This window comes from Lissotriton vulgaris, chromosome 12 (assembly GCF_964263255.1).
Source record: "Lissotriton vulgaris chromosome 12, aLisVul1.2, whole genome shotgun sequence".
In the NCBI taxonomy this organism is placed as follows: domain Eukaryota; kingdom Metazoa; phylum Chordata; class Amphibia; order Caudata; family Salamandridae; genus Lissotriton; species Lissotriton vulgaris.
This window is the reverse complement of record NC_141700.1, coordinates 185,335,127-185,357,061: the sequence shown is the minus strand read 5'-3', so window position 1 is coordinate 185,357,061 and position 21,935 is coordinate 185,335,127.

Below are 21,935 nucleotides of genomic sequence, written 5' to 3'. Positions count from 1 at the left end.
TTATTGTCCTGGTAACCGTGCTCCACTCCGGTGTTAATCTGCTTCTGTCTGCATGTGCCCTAAGTGCAATGTGTTCTCTGTTCCCCCTGTGCTCTGTGCTGTTGCTACAGGCCCCTTGCAGTACTGATAATAATCGTGGTCTTGGTTGTCCAGAGCCAGGATTTTCTTCTTGGTGCTTAGGTTCGGCCAACAAGGGGTCAGGATACCTTGGTTTTTCAAGTGGCTGGAGCTTAATGCCCCAATCATTGAACCTATTTTGTTCCTTTAGGATTCTCTCAGCTAGGTCTGGTGTAGCCCAGACTGTTTTTGTTACCTCTGTGCATGGGCAATCAGGTGATTTTTTAAACTCAGCTGATTCCAGGTCAGTGGTTTTTATGTTCTTTAAAGTGTTGATGGACCTTAGCAAATGCAAGATGTTGCCCCTGTTTAGTATATCAACCTGTCCCTTTGATATGTACTCTGGGTAAAACATAATTTTAGTTGTTGCACCAGAGTGCCCTGTTTGTGAGTCCAGGGTGTTCTCTGTCGCTGTTGAGACCTCTGTTAATCGTGATGGCCTTCGCTCTGGTATAGTCATGCCGAGTAGCTGGCTGTTGTTTGCTGAAGCTTTCTCCATACTTGGCACTTTCTTTTAATTGTCTCCCCCTCCCTGCAAGTGCTTCTTTGTGAGGCAGTTTTTTCCCCTACTGGCTCCAACGGTCCATTGGTTGATAATGTTGTAGTTATCAGCGGTTCCCCTATCGTGCCCCTGCTTTTGGTCCCCAGTTTCTGTTCCAGTCCGTCAGTGGTTGAGTCATTGGCAATTGTATGCACAGTGATTTCCAGTGCTTTTTCCTGGGTTGGGCTCTTTTCCTCTTACCGACCCGGGACCGTATTTGCTTCTTCCCTACAAGAATAGACTAGTTGATTATCCGTAGGTTCATCTGGGGGACTGTATATTCCATCCTTACTTTGTGGCAGTGCCTGGATGGGTTTTTGGTTTCGCCCCTTCCTCCTTTGTTTTCTCCGCTGTTTGGACAATAATTGTGCGCCTTCAGTCGGTTCCTGATTTTCCAGGGATTTACTGGATTGAGTGGTCTTACTCATCAGGGCTGCTGATGTTCCTTCAGCTAGTGCACCGTTGCTTAGGCCTGATATGGGTAAGTCCCCCTCCTCAGGAGCCTGCTTCCCGTCTGCTGTCTGGGCCGCACTTGCAGTTAGCTTAGCCTGTGCCTTGGGGTCCTGGGCTTTTCTTACCTTTGTTGTTTGCTGACCACTGATGCTGGTGTGGGCCACACCTGGCACTGCTTTCCTAATGTCGGCAAGGAGGTTGTCCAGTGCTGATGGTAATGTTGCTAGCTTTTCCACAATTGTTATACAGCTGCAGCTAGCCGGGGCGAGTTTTGTCAAGGACTGTGCCCTCTTATCAGGTTGTTAAGGTCTGTCAACTTGTCGTCTACACCAGGGATAAAAATGGAGAGTGAATTGAGGACTGACAGCTGGAGGTCCATCTTGTCTGATTGATATTGCAATGCATTCACAGACATTTGCATTGTGTGCATAAAGGGCACCAGACGTCGTCTTTGTTTTGTCTTTTAACTTTTTCAATGTTGGATATTGGAGAACTGTTATTTCTTCTCTCTGGCTCGCCTCCCTAGGAAGTAGGATAAGAAGCGACTAATTCCTCCCATTCTTCAGGAGTAAGATATGATGACTTTGGTTCAGTTCCATGACACATTAAGGATCCTGTTGGTGCCCGATTCGTGTTACAGATATGTTGAGCTGCGACAGAGAGAGACGAGACTATATTGGGTATTACATTTTTCCCGGCTCAGTTGAGCACACCCGTCTTGTGCTGACAATGTTTCCCGACTTCGGTATTTTTTGTTTTATTATAGGAGTCTTCACTATCTCCTTTGCTCATGTTAGCCATGCTCATATTTGCTTTGCACGCCTCCTTGTGCTTACGTGACCCAAGTCTTTCCAGTGAGTCCATTCAAAGGTATCCAAGGTGAGGCGGTTTTCGTTGCGATTATCCTCCGTGTTGGCCTTTGATAGCATATCCGGTCGCTGTAAGAGACCATGAGAAGCTATACTGAGCTCCTGGTTTCCGTAAGCTTCCACATCTCCTTCCAGTAGCTGTGGGGGCATTTTGTCCAAGGATCCATCCTTGACATGCTCATAAGAGGTGCAGTCATAGTTATAGGGAATGCAGTTATTGGTCATTTCCCCCTTTTTTCCCTCCATACCTTCTTCTCCGCCCTCTACAGTTGTTGCTCTGCGGCTAGATGCCTGTCTGGGCGTGTTATGCTTGCACTCATTGTCTATTGCGATGATTGTAGGGAAGGGTGTCTCCAGATGACTCAGGACAGAAGTACCCAGGGGATTCACCTCTCACCGTCCTCCTCTGAACCCAAGGAGATCACCTGCTGTGTCCCCCGATGCTCACCCCTCAGCCCCATACATGATCCTGCTGGTCAACATCATCAAATCCCACAGTCTCAACATAATTTCCTACGCAGACAAAACCCAATTTCATCCTCTCACTCACCAACGAACCCACCACCACCAGAACCAACTTCCACAGATGCATGACAAAAGTCACAGACTGGATGAAGAATTACCTTCAGCAGAACACAGACAAGCCAGAAGTACTGATCTTTGGCAACAGCAGCAACACATTGAATGACTTTTAGTGGCCATCAGACCTAGGAACCCCACCTACTTCCTCCAAACACACCATAAATCTTGGAATTATTATTGACAACAAGCTCACCATGAAATCACAGATCAACACCATCTCCTCCACCTGCTTCCTCACTATGCGCATGCTAAGTAAGATCTTCAAGTGGCTACCCCTCCACATGAGATGCACTGTAACACAGGCCCTCATCATGAGACGAATGGACTAGGGAAACGCCTCTACATAGCAATCACTGCACATCTCCTACAGAGACTTCAGACAATACGGAACACCACAGCCAGACTAATCCTCTGCCTTTACTGACAAACTCACATCACACCCCAACTCAGGAAACTCCACTGGAGATGCCAGTTCAAACTGGTGACCCATGCACACAAGGCTCTACACAACCAATGATCCATCTACATTAAGCACCACCTGAACTTCCACCAACCATCAAGAATACTGCACTCTGACTCCCTTTCACTTGCCCATACTCCCCACATTTATATGAAGCATAAGTGGAGGACACTCCTTCTCCCACATTGCAACAAAGACCTGGAACAGGACCTGCCCTTACCGCACTTCCAGAATTCTGAATGGCCTTCAAGATGTGGCTGTTCGAATAAGGCCCTGGATCTGCAAGCATATTGATACATTATTGGGTGATTAGCCAAGCTTTATAAATCCCGATTGATTGATTGATCACTCAATTTGTCCATGCCTGATGTAACCAAATAGTTTAAACTGGGGCTCATCCACAAAGTGGAAGAAAACATGCGATGCTGCAGGCTGGAAGTAAACACGTGATAAATGTTGGAAAACAGAAACTCTTGGAAGCACACTGATAAATACTTTCAACAGGAGCGATAAACAAAGAAAAAAAAACTGTCCCACAAACAACAGATAAAACAACAAAAGCATAAAGTTACCATGCTTGACCCCTGCCCCTGGGAGCCAAAGAAAGGGCAAAGAGGATGAATTGACCACTAGCAAGCCAGGATTTTAAACGACACTGAAATAAATAAATAAATAGAAGTTACGTCCACAAAGAAGCATATACTAAAGTATACACAAGAGTTTTCAAAAGCTCAACATAAAAATATTTAGCCAGATGAACGTATCCTAGGGTATGGGTTACCTAATAGTAAATTCTAACCATTCGCTATTAGGTCATCAAAAACAGTGCTGAACAAATGTGTGTTTAACACATTTAGCGATTCCCAGTGTATTGCAAATAAACCAACCTCATTAATGTTGATGAGGTAGCTCTCTGATTGTGACCCAATGGGAATCACAAACTTCACAGGGATGGTGGCCTGCTGGGATCAGCAGACCACCATATCTGTGATTGCTTTTAAATAAAGCAATTTTTTTATTTTTTTTTGCAACTCGTTTTTCTTAAAGGAAAACGGAATTCATCTCAAAAAGAAACATGGAATTGTTCTTTTCATTTTTTTAAGATTAGGCAGTGGCCCATGAGACCCTTTCCCTTTGTGAATGAGTTACCACCATTTTTAAACTGGTGATAAAGTATTAATGTATTGCAAACGGAACACAGTCCTAAAACAGTATTACGTCTGGCCTTAACTTTAGAGTCGGGTGCTTACTTTCTTCATGCATTTATCCATGTTTTTTTTTCTTGCCATATATTCTTATTTCTCTATCAGCATGCATTAGAATTAACGCTGATAAATTGGCTAGATTTGGAAAACTCATTTAAAGCTTGGAACAATAATCACCGGAAATGAAACGTTACACATCACAGTACACAAAGTTGGTTTCAGGCTACGCGTGGCACAAAAATAGAATGGAGCCCAAAACGCATGTGACAGGCACATCAACCCAGCTGGGATAGCGAGCCCAAGCTAGAGTCTGGGGAATGAGTCCTGATAACAGATTAGGGCTAAAGGGCTAAGTATTGATTATGTCTGACAGGGTGAAGCACACTGCCCCTGCTGCTAGCGCCTGCCTGGGGATTCAGGTGGCACCGGGCTGATTTAACGACAAATGTACTTCCACGTCTCTAAGGCGAGAGATATTGTCTTACCGCAGTGTCTAGACTGCCCCATACGTCGAAAGTATGACGGACTCCAGAGAGTTGTGACAGACTATATTCTGCAGAGACAGCGAAATTAGATGGAATTCCGTGGGGGTAATGATTCTGTGGAGCGTGTGCGTGCCGCTTACCGAAAAAGTGCGCGAAGTATCGTCAAAAGAAACAATAGTTTAGTTTGGTGCGAAAGATGTACTTTCGGTAATAACAGCACATTACAACATTTTCAGTTCCACCAGGATCCCCACCTTTAATGGATCGCTCAATAAACAAAGATGTCGGACATGCCACAGTATTTCGAAAATGAAGGCATGGTGGTCATCAGTCACCGCTAAATAAAACAATGCCCTCTCCTTGACCCTCATCAGCAGCTGGTGACCAGTAAATCAGGTAGAAATCAGTAACATAGTTGTACAGCTTTTAAGACATTTCTATATCTTTTTATTGTAAACAATGTATCACTCCTATCTACTGAAGACGTAACACTGCCACAGGTACCCTTTATTGTGTAATATATCAGGGAATATAGCACTTTTCGTGCATTGTGTCAGTATTTCACTATTAATCAGAATCGTGAGCGTGAAAAACATGGACAGTTTTTTTGCATTTTTATATAGCAGCTGTTTAGTGCGGGCAAAGTCAAATATATTCTCAATGAAAAAAGAGTAAGGTTTGGGGAATGTGTAGACTGCATACAACACACCTTGCTCAGGCATACATAGTCCAGGCATCCAAACAGTGTGTCATGCTGGTTTGATTGGATACCGCCATTTTGCACTTGTGTTGTTGAATGCAATGCGATGCTATGCCGATTTATTGACTACTTTGTTCCTGTGAGAGATCAGCCATCTTGAAATAGTGTGATTCTAGAACCTATGCTGTTAGCCTTACCCTTTCAATGAAAGTGGAACACTGTTGTGAAAGAAGTAAAAATCTAGATCTACCCTGTTTTCCTAAACAAAAGGATTTGTTATGGCGATACTTATTCGGGGCTTAGTTTGTAAAAGAGTAAGTGCAGAGTCCAAGGTTTGCTGCAGAAGCCAGATGCTCATGGTGCCCAATACCAATTCTGAGTTTTCTTGATTGAACCTCATGCCTCTTAAATACACCATCAGCTAATCCATGCATCTTTATCTCGCTCTTGCAGGCTCTTTTGCTTTCTTGCTTTTATTCCCTGTCACTGTTTTTCGTCTTTCTCTTCCTTCTTTTCCCCCTGTTTTGTTGTTCTCTCCCTTGCTGATCATCAAAGTTTGTGAAAGAAATAAAGGTGGCGGTCCCAATAAATGAGTGCTGGTGTGCCATATCCGCAACTACCGGCTGAAATTAAAGTCTGTTTATGGTAATGCATGAAATAAATGTGCATTCATTTAGCCTTTTGTTACAGATTTGGTATATTAATAAAACTTGCATTACTATTGGAAGATGTTGAGTCAGGGGGCTAGGATAGAAATAACTTGTTTAACAACTGCTTTTTATTCCATCGTTAAAGCGAGCCAAGCCATGGTTTTTAGAAGCCAGGTGATCACCGTCAGATAGGTACAAACATCGACAAGTGGTTGGAAATTGTGGTTCCCATGGATTTCCTGGGAACCCAGTAGAGATGCTGACTATTACCCAACCAGGCGCGAGGAGCATGATTAGGATAAAGAGTGAAATGAGTGAAATGAGTGAAATGAGTGAAATAAGTGAAATAGCGACTTTTTGAATAGCTCAAAACATTCACGGCCCAACGTATGACAAAGCATTCCTCCTCTAATATGAAGTAGGCCAATTCATGCTGTAAGAGAGTTTTACGTTTCACACAGCGCAAGATGAACCCCATCCCTGAATTTTTGGGAAAGAACTGCACCCAGACCAACCCAGGAAGCGTCTATTTGAAGGAAAAAGAGAAACTGTAAAATTAGGGCCTCTCAACTTAAGATCATAGGCCAAGAAGGATTTCAGGTATAAAGAAGCCTGGTCCTGACCTCAAGGAATTTGATTGGGAATGGTGTTATTACCTCATTCTCTTTTATGACCCTTGGACTTCACTTTCCACGAATGCTGGCGAGTTGCCGCTGCCATGGTGAAGGTTTGTTTCCTTTGACATTGGTGGCAACCAGCGACACCCACTTCCAATGAGTGGATCATGGAACTACACAGAATAACCACTCATGAACATACAACCTATACATTCAATTACAACCTGGACACGTTCAAGGCAATCTTGGGCCCCTACCTTGCTGTTGATTGTTCGGCTTTGTCCTGACATGGCCTCTGGGACCTTTCCAATGGAGTCCCTCACATCCTGCTGCACCCTGCTCCTGTTGTGGTAAGGCGGTGGCCCCTTTTTTCCGCTACCCCTCTTTAACATGGATGCTACCCCCAAGTGCCTCACAGATCACCACCACCCCACCGGGGCACCTGCATGCCCTCCCCTTTCCCTGGGTCAGTGGTGGCCTGCTGTTATCTTCCCCCAGACTCCTGTAGTTGGGTGTTTCATGCTACTGACCAACTCTGTTATGGTGGGTCAGACCCCACACTCTGGCCTGGGCTTCTGCCCTCACTCTTCCTTCTCTTGGTGCCTTGAATGGGTGGTTTCAACACCTCCAGGTTCTGCATACGCCCAGTGGCTTCCCCTGATCGTGAGTTCTACAGTTGTATTTGCAATGGGTTTGCTCAGTGATGAGACAAAATATTCAGCTACAAATATCGCCTTGCACAAATATTGAATCAAAAATATTGTGACATGGAAATCTCATCTGCAAGAATATCGTTGTGTAGAATATTGATTTTAAGATAAGTAATATGTTTCAAATATCAAAGTTATTAATATTGATTACAATAATATAGGTTTTTGTAATTTACATTTTTAATTATTGTTAAGTAGTTTGGTATATATTTTGAAGGAGCATGATGTAATTTTTTTGTATAAGTATTGTTTATTTTAATGTAACCATAGTGTGTTGTGGGTTTATAAGGGTACAGGATGGGAAGTAATTTAATTATACTAATGAAATGATAATTTGTTTATTAATATCATTTATTTAATTAATGATTTATTATGTTAATAGTGTAATTATTTTTTTTACATTTACATTTCTTGTGTGGATTGTGGGGTTTGTAGGGTGATGGATGGGAAGTAATTTAATTTTAATTAATTGATAATTAATTGTTAATTAATAGTAAATATTTAATTGATAATTATTTATGTTAATAGCGTAAATATTTTTTTAATTTACATATCCATGTGGGTCGTGGGGTTTATAGGGGTACAGTTTGGGAAGTAATTACATTTTAAATAATTAACCATTAATTTGTAATATTCATTCTTTGTTTGATAATTAATTATGTTAATTGTGTGAGTATATTTTTGTAATTTTAGGTGTGGATTGTGGGGTTTATATGGGTACAGGATGGGAAATAAATGTAAATAATTAATATTTATATATATGTTTAATTATGATAATTTAATTTATAATTAATAATGTTAGCTGTGTAAATAGTTTTTAATATAATTTTAGGATTGTGTTATATATTGTGTGGGGGTAAATTGTGAATAGTAAAATAAATTAATTTAAATAATAATACATGTTTTATTATTGATAATTAGTTTGTTGATAACTATTTATGTTAATAGTGTATATACTTTGCTTTTTAAAGTAAAGTTTTAGGTGTTGGTTGAAGTTTTTGTAGTAGTATAAGGTGGGAGGTAACTAAAATAAAAGGTATGTTATAAATAATTTTTTGTTACATAATTACTAAATAAAACTATTTTATTGTATCACCATTTTTGGATTTAATATTTAATAATGGTTGTAATTATTTATGATATGTAAATACATTATAATTTGTGTTTATTTTAAAATAATGTTTATATGAAATATATGTGTTTTTTATATTTATATTTGATTTTTTTTGTTTTGTTTTTGAAATTACTTTCTTGCCTTGTGGAGAATTTGATTCTTTCTAATGTCGTACTGACTGCAGTGGGAATATTATTTTTTTCCTTCCACAATCCAACACTTTCCCTACTGATTCACTGACTGGAGTGGCATAAGTGAATTTTGCCTCTCCACAATCCAACACTTACCCTATTGTTGCACTGCCTGGAGTGGGATGAGTAAATGTTGCCTCTCCACAATCCAACACTTACCCTACTGTTGCATTGACATAGTAGGAATATTAAATGTGACCCCTTTGCAATCAAACACTTTCCCTACTGTTGCACTCACTGGGCGGGAATAGTACATTTTATCCCTCAGCAATTCAACACTTTCCCTACTGTTGCACTGACTAGAGTGGGCAAAGTAAATTTTACTCCTCCGCAGTCCAACATTTTCCCTACTGCTCCACTGACTGGAGTGGGAATATCAAATTTTAGCACTCTGCAATCTAACACTTTCCCTACTATTACACTCAGTGGAGTGGGAATAGAAAACGTTGCCCCTCCACAATCCAACATTTTCACTACTGTTGCAGTTATTGGAGTGGGAATATTACATTTTATTTCTCTGCTATCTAACATTTTTACTAACTTTGGATTAATTGTAGTGGAAATAGAATATTTTAGTAATCTGCATTATAATATTCTATCTAACTTTGTTTTATTGCGATGGGAGTGGTACATTTTATATATTATTAATATAAGAAGGTGCCTATTTTTGTTTCAATTGTAGTGGAAAATGTATCTGCATTAATTGTAATTTGTAATACTAAATTTTATATATTTTTTTAATTAATATGATGTTTTTGTTTATTTAGAATAAAATGTATAATTTTTAATATTTGTCTGTAAATTAATTTTTATTATATTGTATAAAATATAGGATATTTACTTTTTAATTTTAATTAAAGGTGTTTGCTTTTTAAATATTTTGTGGTTTATTATGATGTTGGGCGGAATCACTTTCACCCGACACCGACTCGGTCATGGGACCGACAGGCACCATTTTGGCGGTCTAGACTGCCTCATTAGTAACAGTGTTTGGTCACAATCCTATATTTCATTATGGGAGCATGCATGATGGCTGTAAACCGTCCACAATGTATGTTCCCATAGTGAAATGGGAGGTGCAGTTCATCCATGCACTTCATGGCAGGCACCGCAAGATGCCTGCTACAAGGTGCAGGGATCAACAGGGGGCCACCATAAGTGCCCCCTCAGCCTACAACTGGAGAACGTGCACCAAAGGGGGCCCTGCTGGCCCCCCCCCTAAACAGGCTTAACATCATGGTTTCCATGTCGGACAGACCAGCATGTTAACCATGTCGGAAACCATGACCATAATCTCAAGGACGCCCATGAGATTACTTGCCTGCTTCTGACTGGTGGACAGGCGATCCGAGCCCATCGGCACCCAATCGGAATGACCAGCCAGTTTACTTCCCAACCTCCTCCAACATAATGAGACAGGTCAGAAAGTAAACCTACCGGCCTATTACGATGGGGTCGAAGCCTTTATGGGCCGTATCGTAATAGCCCTCTTTATGTTTTTGGTGTATATATAAATATATATATATATATATATTCAAAATCCCGGGGGCTCCTCCTGGGAAATCCACCTGTGGTACGGTGGCGCAAGATGCCTGGTACAGTTGGACCGGTGTTACTATTCCCAACCCAATTACAATAATCCGCGCTCTAAGGATTAGGCATGGGCGGAAAATCCGTTACGCTCGCGGATTTTGCGGATTTTCGGTAAATTCGCAATCCGCGAGATTCGCGAATTTCCCGCAAAATCCGCAAATCTTGCGGATTTTTTGCTTGTGTTCGCACTGCTCGCGGCCAGCGGCGCGGGCAGCAACAATCTCGCACTCGCGAAATTACAAAAATTACAATTGGGGAGGGGTGAAGGAAGTGGCCCAGTCTCCAACTTCCTGTTCCTGTCCAGCAAGCTCCTCCCATTGGGGTGGGGTGAAGGAAGTGCCCCAGTCTCCAACTTCCTGTTCCTGTCCAGTAAGCTCCTCCCATTGCTTTGTCCATTTCCTGGCCACTTTGAATTCGATCTTGACTGGGAAGGATTACTTTTTGTGGATGCTGCTGGATATTTGGATTTGAGGCCTTTTGGATTACTTTTGGATTCTTTCACAAGTAAGTTGATAAGTTGATGTTGTTTGTTTGTGGTGATTTATTTTTGTGTGTGTTTTTTGACTTTTTGGGGTGGGTGGGGGGCTGGCTATGTTGGTGGGGGGCCATTTTGAGGCATGGTCCTGCAGGTCCTGGCCATGTGGATGGGGTCAAGCGGCCATTTTGAAGTCAGGCAGTGTGCTTTGTGCCCTAGGCCCACCCAGTCTGCTCTGATTTCTTTCATGATGCCCAGGGGGCCTAGAACTCCCGCGGATTTACCGAAAATCTGATTTTTTTGCTTGTGTTCGCACTGCTCGCGTCCCGCGCAGCAACAATCTCGCACTCGCGAAATTGTAAAAATTACAATTCTGCACATGAATTGAAAACCACCAGGCTTAGTTATGGGTGCATGCATGATACAACTGTTTTGTTGAATTTTAACATGATTCTGGCCAGGGCATGGATGGCATTGGATTGTGGTGATTTTTGTGTGTTGTACGACTTTTTGGGGTGGTGTTGGGGGCTTGCTATGTGGGTGGGGGCCATTTTATTGCCTGGTCCCGTGTGGGTGGGGGTCTAGGGGCCATTTTTAAGCCAGTTTGTGTGCTTTGTGCCATAGGCCTGCACCCAGTGTGCTCTGATTTCATCCATTATGCCCAGGGGGCCCAGAATCGGTCTGTTCACGGATTTTGCGGGTTTTTCGCCACGTTCCCGTCGTGAAGCAACAATCTCGCACTCGCGAAATTGCAAAAATTGCAATTCTGCACCAGAAAACCACCAGCAAGCAGCATAAACCTTCTGAAACTTGATGGATGGCATTGGATATTGGATTGTGGTGATTTGTGTTGTGTTTTTTGACTTTTTGGAGTAGGGGTTGGGGGCTGGCTATGTTGGTGGGGGCCATTTTGAGGCATGGTCCTGCCATGTGGATGGGGGTCAAGCGGCCATTTGAAGGCAGGCAGTGAGCTTTGTGACATAGGCCTGCACCCATTTTGCCTTGCTTTCACCCATTGTGCCCAGGGGGCCCAGAATCGGTCTGGTCGCGGATTTTGCGGGTTTTTCGCCACGTTTGCGTCGTGAAGCAACAATCTCGCACTCGCGAAATTGTAAAAATTGCAATTCTGCACCAGAAAACCACCAGCAGGCAGCATAAACCTTCTGAAACTTGATGGATGGCATTGGATATTGGATTGTGGTGATTTGTGTTGTGTTTTCTGACTTTTTGGAGTAGGGGTTGGGGGCTGGCTATGTTGGTGGGGGCCATTTTGAGGCATGGTCCTGGCCATGTGGATGGGGGTCAAGCAGCCATTTTGAAGGCAGGCAGTGAGCTTTGTGACATAGGCCTGCACCCATTTTGCCTTGCTTTCACCCATTGTGCCCAGGGGGAGTCAGTGGTACATGAAACTACAACCCTCTCTGTGGGCTCTCTTGGATCAATGTTAAATTCCTGTTTCCCAAAAATTTAGCAATTCTTATTTTTGATATTTCCATATTGTGGTGTGCACGTGTGTATTCATAAATGCCTACTTGCAAACTATTAATTGAAGCGCTACATATGCAACATATATTTAACTGATGTTCCTCTGTCTTTGTTTGCTTTTAGGTGCACAAAGTCAAGAACTCCGCATCATCGTTGAGCATCAGTGCCAGGAAGAAGTCCTGCTGCGGCCTGCTGTTCCGACATCTGAAGAAGATGGGTCCAAACAGAGGTGGCCGTAGCTCCTCTTGCAAGAAAGATGTCTCTACTAAGGAGAAGAAGAAGCAAGTGGCACCACTTACCAAGGAGACTGGTGCCTCGACCACTAAATTTTTGTGGAAAAAAGAAAAGTCCACCATGAGTGCTGCACAGGTAGCCTGTTTAGTGGTTAGATCACCAACGACCAGTGATGTTGGCTCATAACAAGAAAGTAGCAGCACACAATCAACACAGGTTGTAACTCATCTCACAAGTACTATTCAACAACCAAAGCCGCAACAACAACTGCATGGGCTACTGGTACAAGCACAAGTACATGCGCAAGGAGCTGTCCGAGAAGGAGCTGGCCGAGAAGGAGCTGGCCGAGAAGGAGCTGGCCGAGAAGGAGAAGGCCGAGAAGGAGCTGGCCGAGAAGGAGAAGGCCATGTAGGAGCTGGCCGAGAAGGAGAAGGCCGAGAAGGAGCTGGCCGAGAAGGAGCTGGCCGAGAAGGAGAAGGCCGAGAAGGCGCTGTCCGAGAAGGAGCTGTCCGAGAAGGAGAAGGCCGAGAAGGAGAAGGCCGAGAAGGAGAGGTCCATGGAGAGTTGCAAGTAGAGGTCAGTGAAGAGGCCCATGTAGCGGCGCATGGAGCGGTGCAAGTGGCCACAATGGTTGTTCTTCCAGAAGTAGGGGCACAGGAGGAAATTGACTTTGGAGCCGGGGTATCATGTCAGGAAGACGAAGCCACTCCTCCTGATGATTCATTTTCTCCCAGCTCCCCAGCAAGGAAAAGATCAAGGAGGGTGTGTAGAAGTTCCTCTTCAAGCGCCGCTCCATCAGATGATCTGGATCTAGAATGGCAACCATCTCCGACGTCTGAGAGGGAGGCACACCATGAGCTGAGAAAGGTATCAAATGTTAAAATGAAGGGCCCCGGAAAGCTCATACTTATGGATCCGAACGTCGGACTTGATGAAGTGGTGCATTCTGATGTTGATGAACAGGATGACAGCAATGACCTAGTCATCACACACGTCATTCCAGCCACACCGGCCATGCAGCAGACAGACATTTATACCCTATCCCGACGTCATGCTGAGCGTGACCCTGGCGACGTGGCACTGGTAGCACCACCAACGCAGTCAAGTAGTACAACAAGTTCAACAAAACCTACAGCTCCCATATTTTCTCCCCAGAGGGGAACTCCATCCAGCTCGACTCCCTCAAGTAGGGTTGCTGCAATAATTGCACAACCCAGTAGATGTCTGCAAGACTCATCCACCACTGCTTCATCTGGCATTGGCAGTATCATCTCGTACGGCAAAACCAGAAGTTTCCAGTCCCCAGCTTGGAACTTTTTTAGTGTCCATGCAAAGCATGATTATATAGCCATTTGTTCCATTTGTAAGACTAGAGTTAGCCGTGGTAAGACTGGTACCAACTATGGTACCGGAGGCCAGATAGGTCATCTTCAAAGAAGGCACGCTGTCGAATGGTTTGCGCACCTAGCAAATATCAAGGGAAAGCAATCCCAAAGGGCAAGTGGCCAAAATATACCCGTACTAGGTGTTTCATCTGAAGATGACGGGGAGGTAGAAGAAACGTCAGACATTTGTCCGGTTGCACCCAGTACCCCTGGCAGCACCACACCCTCCGGAACACATAGGAGGCACACTGAGAGTCTGGGAGACACACCAATGCGGAAAATGTCAACACTGAGCACAACTGGGTCGAAGAAGGCATCAGCATCATCCAGTAAATTTGTCCAGCGCACCATTACAGACATGTTCTCCGCAGATGCGCCATTTCAACGCAACCACCCAATTGTGCGCCTGTATAACACTAAGCTGGCTAAAATGCTAGCGGTGGACCTTCTCCCTTTTTCGTTTGTCGAAGGTGTGGGTTTTCTTGAACTCGTGGCAACACTGGCCCCTAAATGGAAGGTTCCTAGCCGGTTCTATTTTGCAAGGGTTGCTGTTCCAGCACTACATAAAGAGGTGCTTGAGTTGGTTGGGGCAGCTTTGCAGAAGAGTGCTGTTCACACTATACACCTGCCAACAGACATGTGGACCAGTTGCCAAGCCCTTGATTACATGTGCATCACTGCACACTGGGTCTCTTTTTCAGGGGTTGCAAAACAGATAAAGCAGGTGGTGACTTGGTCGAGATTTTTAAGGGTGCTCGTAAACATGCAACATTAGCCATGTTTGGCATGGAGAAAACTCATACTGCAGACAACATTTTGGATGACTTTAACAAAAAGGTCTCGCAATGGCTGCCCCCAAGAAATTGCAAGGTTGGTTATGTTTCTACTGATAATGGCAGCAATGTAGTTAAGGCCATGGAGGACGGTGACTATTTCAGAGTGCCGTGTTTGGCGCACTGTATGAACCTGGTCGTGCAAAAGTTCTTGAAAAAAGAACCTGCAGTCGAGAAAATACTGACCATCTGCAGAAGAATATGCACACATTTCAACCATTCTTTTAAGGCCCGGAAGGAGCTGAGGCGCCAGCAAAATGTACGTAGAATGCCAGTGAAAGCACTTATCCAGGAGGTGGCAACACGTTGGAACTCAACCTTCTACATGCTTGAGCGTCTGCATGAGCTGTTTCCAGTAGTCAATGAGTATTTCTACAACCTGGGTGGTGATACGACAGAAATGATGCTAGCGGTGGAGCAATGGCAGCTAGTTAAAAGCCTGACAGACATGCTTCGTCCTTTTGAGGTCTTCACGCGTGAAGTCAGCAGGGAGGACTGTTCTTTGAGCAAAGCTATCCCATTGTTGCTGAAGCTCGAGCACCAAGTCAAGGTTGTGTCTTCAAAATTAAAGGATGCTGGAAAGAATGAAGCATATGAGTTGGCGCAGAGATTATTACAACGCCTAGTTAGCAATGAACGGCTTGTAAATATCAAGAAACAACAGCACTACATTTGTGCTACTATTCTGGATCCACGTTACAAAAAGCCATTGTTTGGCAAAGTATTAATTCCTTTTGAAACTTCAGATGTTACAGAGTACAAAGGTTGGCTAGCTCAGCCAGCCATTCGTTTTGAAAGAGAGCGGAAGGAAACTGTAGGAGAAGACAGTACTAGTGAAACAGCAGGCCATCAGGCGTCCCAAAAAAGCACTTCTGCATCTGTGCCTGTGGCAGAAGTGAGTGTCTTTTCCTCTGAGCCGTTAACCACACCAGCAACCGTATCATCTGCACCAGGCCCAGGCGATATGTCTGAAGAGGATTGGCTAAGTCAGCTAGGGTTTCCTTGTCCCAGAAAGGACACAGAAGTGCAAAGTACAGGAATCCGGGAGAACATTGTTTCAATGGTGCAGGCCTACCTGGATGACTCAACAGCGGTCAATATTACTGAGGACCCATGGCGTATTGGCATGGGAAAAGAAACATATGGCGAGAGCTCACCAACCTGGCTATCAATTACTTGTCTTGCCCACTCGCAAGCGTGTCTTCAGAACGTGTTTTTAGTTCTGCTGGTGGCATTATGACTTCCAAAAGGTCCCGCCTCTTGCCCGCAAATGTGGAGCGGCTCACCATGATAAAGATGAACCAGCACTTCATACCACCAGATTACAAAGTACGAGAATGCACGCAGGAAGAAGAGGACACCGACCTACCTGAGGAAAGTTCTCCTCAGTTACCAGAAGTACTACCGACTGAATTTGCAGAGTATGAGGACGAGTTCTGCTTCCCTGACAGCGAGTTCTGGAAATGAGTCAATGATTCATTAACTTTATTTTTCGTCCTTATTCACTTTTATTCCTGTGTGTCTGTCTTTCTTTGTTTAGCAAGTGCTTGATCCCATTCACAACAAAACTGTAATCACCCAATCAAACAACAAGCCCATCAGCAGAACTGTCTTGATTTTGATGCCGCAGCATTCCTCAGGTTCACAAGTTAGTTGCCAAGAACTCAGTCCTGGTCGTCTATCCTCCTCCTCCAGACTCACCCTATCCATTTCCCGTAATGCTGATGCCTGGATTCCGCACAATGAAGAAACTTACGTTGACGAGTCCCCTAAAGAGGTACTGGAAGTAGTGAGTCCTCATTTAAATACATTTTGCTAAGTGTGGCTTTTTTCCTGGATTTGCTTTTTGGCTGTTTGGGGGTGTCAAACTTGTTTGCGCCTGGGTTTACGGGTCTTGGCTGGGCCATTGCTGGCAAGGTCTATTAAGGGATTAAATTGGTTAGGAGGAAATGGGAGGTGAAAACGTTTAGGCGTTATTGCTCGCTTGCCTGTCATAGGGTTGCTGTCTGTGGGGCTTCAAGGGTTTTGGGGTCTGTGAGCACGGCTGCCACATTTCCAATGTTGATTGCTTTTATTTTGCAGAAAATCCACGCCGGGAAACTCCAGTTGGGGCCCTGCTGCAGAACGCTTTAGGACACTGTGAATTCCAGGTGGAGCCAGCCCTCAAACACAAATTACAGGTAAGATAAGCGTTTGGATGGGAGGTAGTATAATGGAGTATTAGGAGTGGCGAGAGAGTGACAGTGGTACTAGTAAAGTCCTAGGACTCTTGAATTAACAAACTCTGTGACAGGCATTTACTTTGGAAAACATTTGGCCAATTACACGTGAACGTTTAGGCGTTATTATTGCTTGCTTGCCTGTCTTAGGGGTGCTGTCTGTGGGGCTTCTAGGTTTTTGGGTGTGGGTTTTGGGGTCTGTGAGCACGGCTGCCACATTTCCAATGTTGATTGCTTTTGTTTTGCAGAAAATCCACGCCGGGAAACTCCAGTTGGGGCCCTGCTGCAGAACGCTTTAGGACACTGTGAATTCCAGGTGGAGCCAGCCCTCAAACACAAATTACAGGTAAGATAAGCGTTTGGATGGGAGGTAGTATAATGGAGTATTATGACAGGCGAGAGAGTGACAGTGGTACTAGTAAAGTCCTAGGACTCTTGAATTAACAAACTCTGTGACAGGCATTTACTTTGGAAAACATTTGGCCAATTACACGTGAACCAACACGATGACAGTGTTCAGTAAAACGAACTTACTGCAAAACCACCACCCACCAGGCTCAAAAGTAGTAAAAAACAGGTATGCTCAGATAAAGTTTGAAAAAGTATATTTTTATATCCCTAACAAAATAATCTCCCGCAAGACCCTCCCTAACCCCAACAAATAAATAGTCCTTCAAAAGTCCCCAAAAACCCCAACTCCCAATTCCCACCCCCCAAAAGTCTCTAAAAAAGGGGCAAGGGACACTCTAGGGATGCATGGTGTGGACTTTGGCCTACAGGGTATCATGCCTTAGGGCCAGGGCATCGTACTGCTCCCGGAGGGTGGCGTGATCTAAGCGGAGGCCCTCCAACCTTATTTGATATTCTTTCAACTTCCGGACCTCCGCCTACAGGTCGGACACTCTGTGGATTGCACGGCACAAGCGAGCCTTTAGAGTACTGTGAGGGGCAGCCTTTGCTGCTCAGCGGTGGCGTCTGCCAGCCCGGCTCCGGAGCACTGTGCTGACCGGCAGAACGTGGGGTCACGGAGGAGGATGCAGGTGTCCCATTCGATGTACTGGACTGCGTGTCCTCCCCCTCCAGTTCCACCAGCCGCCGATATTGGGCAACAGTAGCATCCAGCCTCCGTTGCCGGGCCAGTAGAGCCTGCATACTCCTTGATGGTTTTGATGTTCTAGTATTACCAACTATATGAAGAAAGAAAGACATAATCTGTAACCAATGCTCTTTAAGAATATGATTAACACAAAATGATTCAGCAGAAAGTTGTGTCACAGTACAACTAGCAACTAGCCAGCGCAGTACAAAACTATTGAGGCCAGTATCATGGGCGTCCGCAGGGAGGGGCGAGGGGGGGCGCTTGCCCCCCCCCGGATCGCAGGTCCATCCAGTGGTGGCCCAGTGACAAATTACAATATGGTAATTACAGCAGGCTGGGACCGACAGACAGATAGAGGCAGAGACAGGGACAGAGAGATAGAGAGGGAGATGGCGAGGGAGAGAGAGAGAGGGTTTGAGACTGAGGGTGACGGAGGGAGGGAGACAGAGAGGGAGACAGAGAGACAGAGACAGAGGGAGACAGAGAGACGGAGACAGAGGGAGACAGAGAGACGGAGACGGAGGGAGACAGAGAGAGAGGGAGACGGACAGAGTGAGTGAGACAGAGGGAGAGAGAGAGAGGGGAAGAGAGAGCAAGAGAGGGAGACAGGCAGAGAGGGAGGGAGACAGAGAGAGAGAGGGAGGGAGGGAGACAGAGACAGACAGAGAGACACAGACAGAGACAGATGGAGGCAGAGACAGGGAAAGGAGCAGACAGGCAGAGACAGACAGAGAGACAGAGAGGGAGACAGAGGGAGGGAAACAGGGACAGATAGCGACAGGGACAGGCTGACAGATAGGGGCAGAGACAGGGACAGACAGAGAGGAAGACAGAAGGAGAGAGAGAGAGGGAGGGAGACAGAGGGGGACAGAGGGAGGGTGAGGGAGGGAGACTGAGAGAGAGAGACAGCGAGGTAGAGGGAGACACAGGGAGACAGAAAGAGGGAGACAGAGAGAGAGAGAGAGAGGGAAACAGAGAGAGGGAGGGAGACAGAGAGAGAGGGAGGGAGACAGAGAGAGTGGGAGGGAGAGAGACAGAGAGAGAGACAGAGAGAGAGAGAAAGAAAGATGTGTGTAATGTGTATGCCAGGTCTGGTGGCTCAGTGGACAAAGGCATCCGCTGCAGGGGCATGAGTTCAACCTCATGGTCATAGTTTTTTGTTGTTGCTCTAGATCCACCCCCCCTCCCCCACTGACCCTGCCCCCTTCGGTGCGGCCTTTGGCCACAAACCACACTGTCAATTTGGCCCCGAGAGAAAGTTTGTGAGGATCCATGCTCTATAACCACATCCTCCTGATTTAGATTGAATTGTTTTTTTCTGGCATTTTTTGTTTTTCCCTCTGTTTTAATGTAGTTGCCAGGTCGTCTGCTGTGGTGCCGCACAAGATTTTTCTCTTCCCCCTATGGGGTTCTTTGTTTATTTAAGCTCTATGTCGTGTTAGATTTAAAAAAAATGTATTTAATACTTGTGCTCAATCATGTCAGGACTCAGGAGATGGTGATGATGTTGCCCCCCCCCGGAAACATTTCATAGTATTTTCGTAGTTCATCCAGTGACCGTCTACTCTCTGTAGATACACATCATATGCTATCTAAGAGTCAGATAGTACCATGATCCAGCTTACCTCGACCCGCCACCACCACTGTCTGTTTCCTCACAGTCTCTTTTTTGGCCACTTGCGCCGCCTCCTCCCCAGAGTTGTCCTCGGACTCGGAGTCGACCACCACCACCACATCTGAGCTGGCCCCGCCACCAGATGTTCCACCTACAAAGTAGATTTAAGAATGTTAGATTACACCACTCACTAGTATTTGGTCTAGGAATGAAGAAATGTGAAAACAACAGAAAAAGTAATTGACTGTCTACTCTAGTCTAAAGTGAAAATGTCCCTCCTTCCACGGAAGGCTGTTGTCTTGCTGCACTTTTTGTCACAATTGATGAATGCTTACTTAATTTTAACACACACCATTTTTCTCTGAACAGACAGAAGCTGGACTTCTAAGGACAAGAGCAACATCAACTTCAAACCAGGTGAAAGCTCGGCTCGACCACAAGAAATGTGTTCCATTACTCATCAACTCAGCACCAAGCACTTTTCCATTTCCAGCTAACTTAATTTTAATATATGTGTTTACTTTTACTTTTAATAAAGCTTTTAAACTTGAATAGACTCTGTGGTTTTCGGTCCTCCAGACTAGAGTGACTGAGCGAAAGGTTTTGCAAATTTTGGCAAGGAGGAGTCCGTGCCGCTGACACTACCAGGTTTATACAGTGTGCCAAACACGCCACTCTGAAATATTATTACTCTGGTGTTTAGTGTCCATAGTTCGGTTTGTGGAGAATTGTCCCTGCAACAGTAGTATTATGGATTGTGCTCCTATCTAAACACTATTTCGAAAAAATTAAATTAGGAACGCTTGGAAAACAATAGGTCCTCTATATTTAAATGAAAACTAACTGGGGCCAGCAAAGGAGCACTCGCCGCCCTGGCCTGCATCCTCCTCCTCTGGAGCCACAGCATCCTCCTGTTCCACTTCCGTCCGCTTGCCCCTGGGGGACCTGACGTACAACATGAAAGAAAGAACAGAAAACATTGATAATTGCTGCTTGTCGATGTCCTTGTCAACCAAATCAAACATTTAGAAAGAACAAGAACCAACTATTTCAGCCAAAAAGAGGGCTACAAAGGAAGGACTGCACCTGAGCCTCTACTCTAGGGGCAGATTTACAAGCCCCTTGCAGCTCTTTTGCTCCGTTCTTGCGTCACTTTTGTGACACAGCACCACAACAAGAGAGGCGCCATGGTGTGGCGAATATTAACCACGTGACGCATATGGGAGATGCATCCCATTTCAAAGCCCTGCGCCATAAGGGAGCGTTCCAGCACAAGGGAGGGCGTTCCTGCGCAGGAACGCATGCTAAAAGTGGCTATGGGGAATTTATAAAATTTCAATCAGTCATTTAGGACAATGATGCGTCACTCAAACCCTGCGCCTGCATGAAGCAGACGTACGGCTTGACGCAGCATTGCTGGAGCTGCTCCATCGTTGCGACGCAACTCCATCAATGAGCCGCCTTTACGGCACCGATGCGTAACGCTTCGGTGACGTTTTGGGACCATGGTGTGCCGCATTGTAAATACGGCGCACCACGGGTGGTGCTGGCGTGCCGCACACTTTGCAGGGATGCGCAGGTAATTGCAAATCTGACACTTAGGGGCATACTTACGAGTTCTGGGCTGCACACCTCCAGAGATGCACCAGAACAAATGCGTAACGCAAAACTAACCTTGCGTCACGGCAGATGCGCCGCAATTACAATGCGGCACACCCTGGCGCAAGGGTAGGCAGATGCGTGACGCATCTCGTGACGAAAGAGGGGCGCATCTCTAGAGTCGCGTCGCAGGCGCGATGCAACTCTAGCAATGCTCAGGGCTGCCCAATACTCAACATACCGCATCAGTCCTTACGCCTGCTTCAAGCAAGCAGGCATAAAGAATTGACGTAGCAGCATCGCGGAAGTGCCTGCGTTAAAGCTTGTAAATTTCACGCAGGCACTTTTGCGAGGCGCAAAGCTGCCCTCCCCCCCCCCCCTGCGTGGGAACGCACCCATTGTGGCGCAGGCCCAGGCCTTAACGTGGCACATCTCCCTAGATGCATCACGTTGTACATGACTCGCAGGGATGCGCCACGTTTACGTTGCTGTTGCGTCAGGTAAGGCAGCGTAAACGTGGCGCAAGGGGCTTGTAAATCTGCCCCTTTGTGTCTAGCATTACGCAGTTCTGTAAAGTACACTCATACATTACTCAGCCCAATTAAATGAACACAAAATAGAAAACAAATAAGCAGTGGCACCGCCACAGAGAAGGAGAGTAGTGCACCTGAAATGCACAGAAGATTTTGAAATATTAATTTACC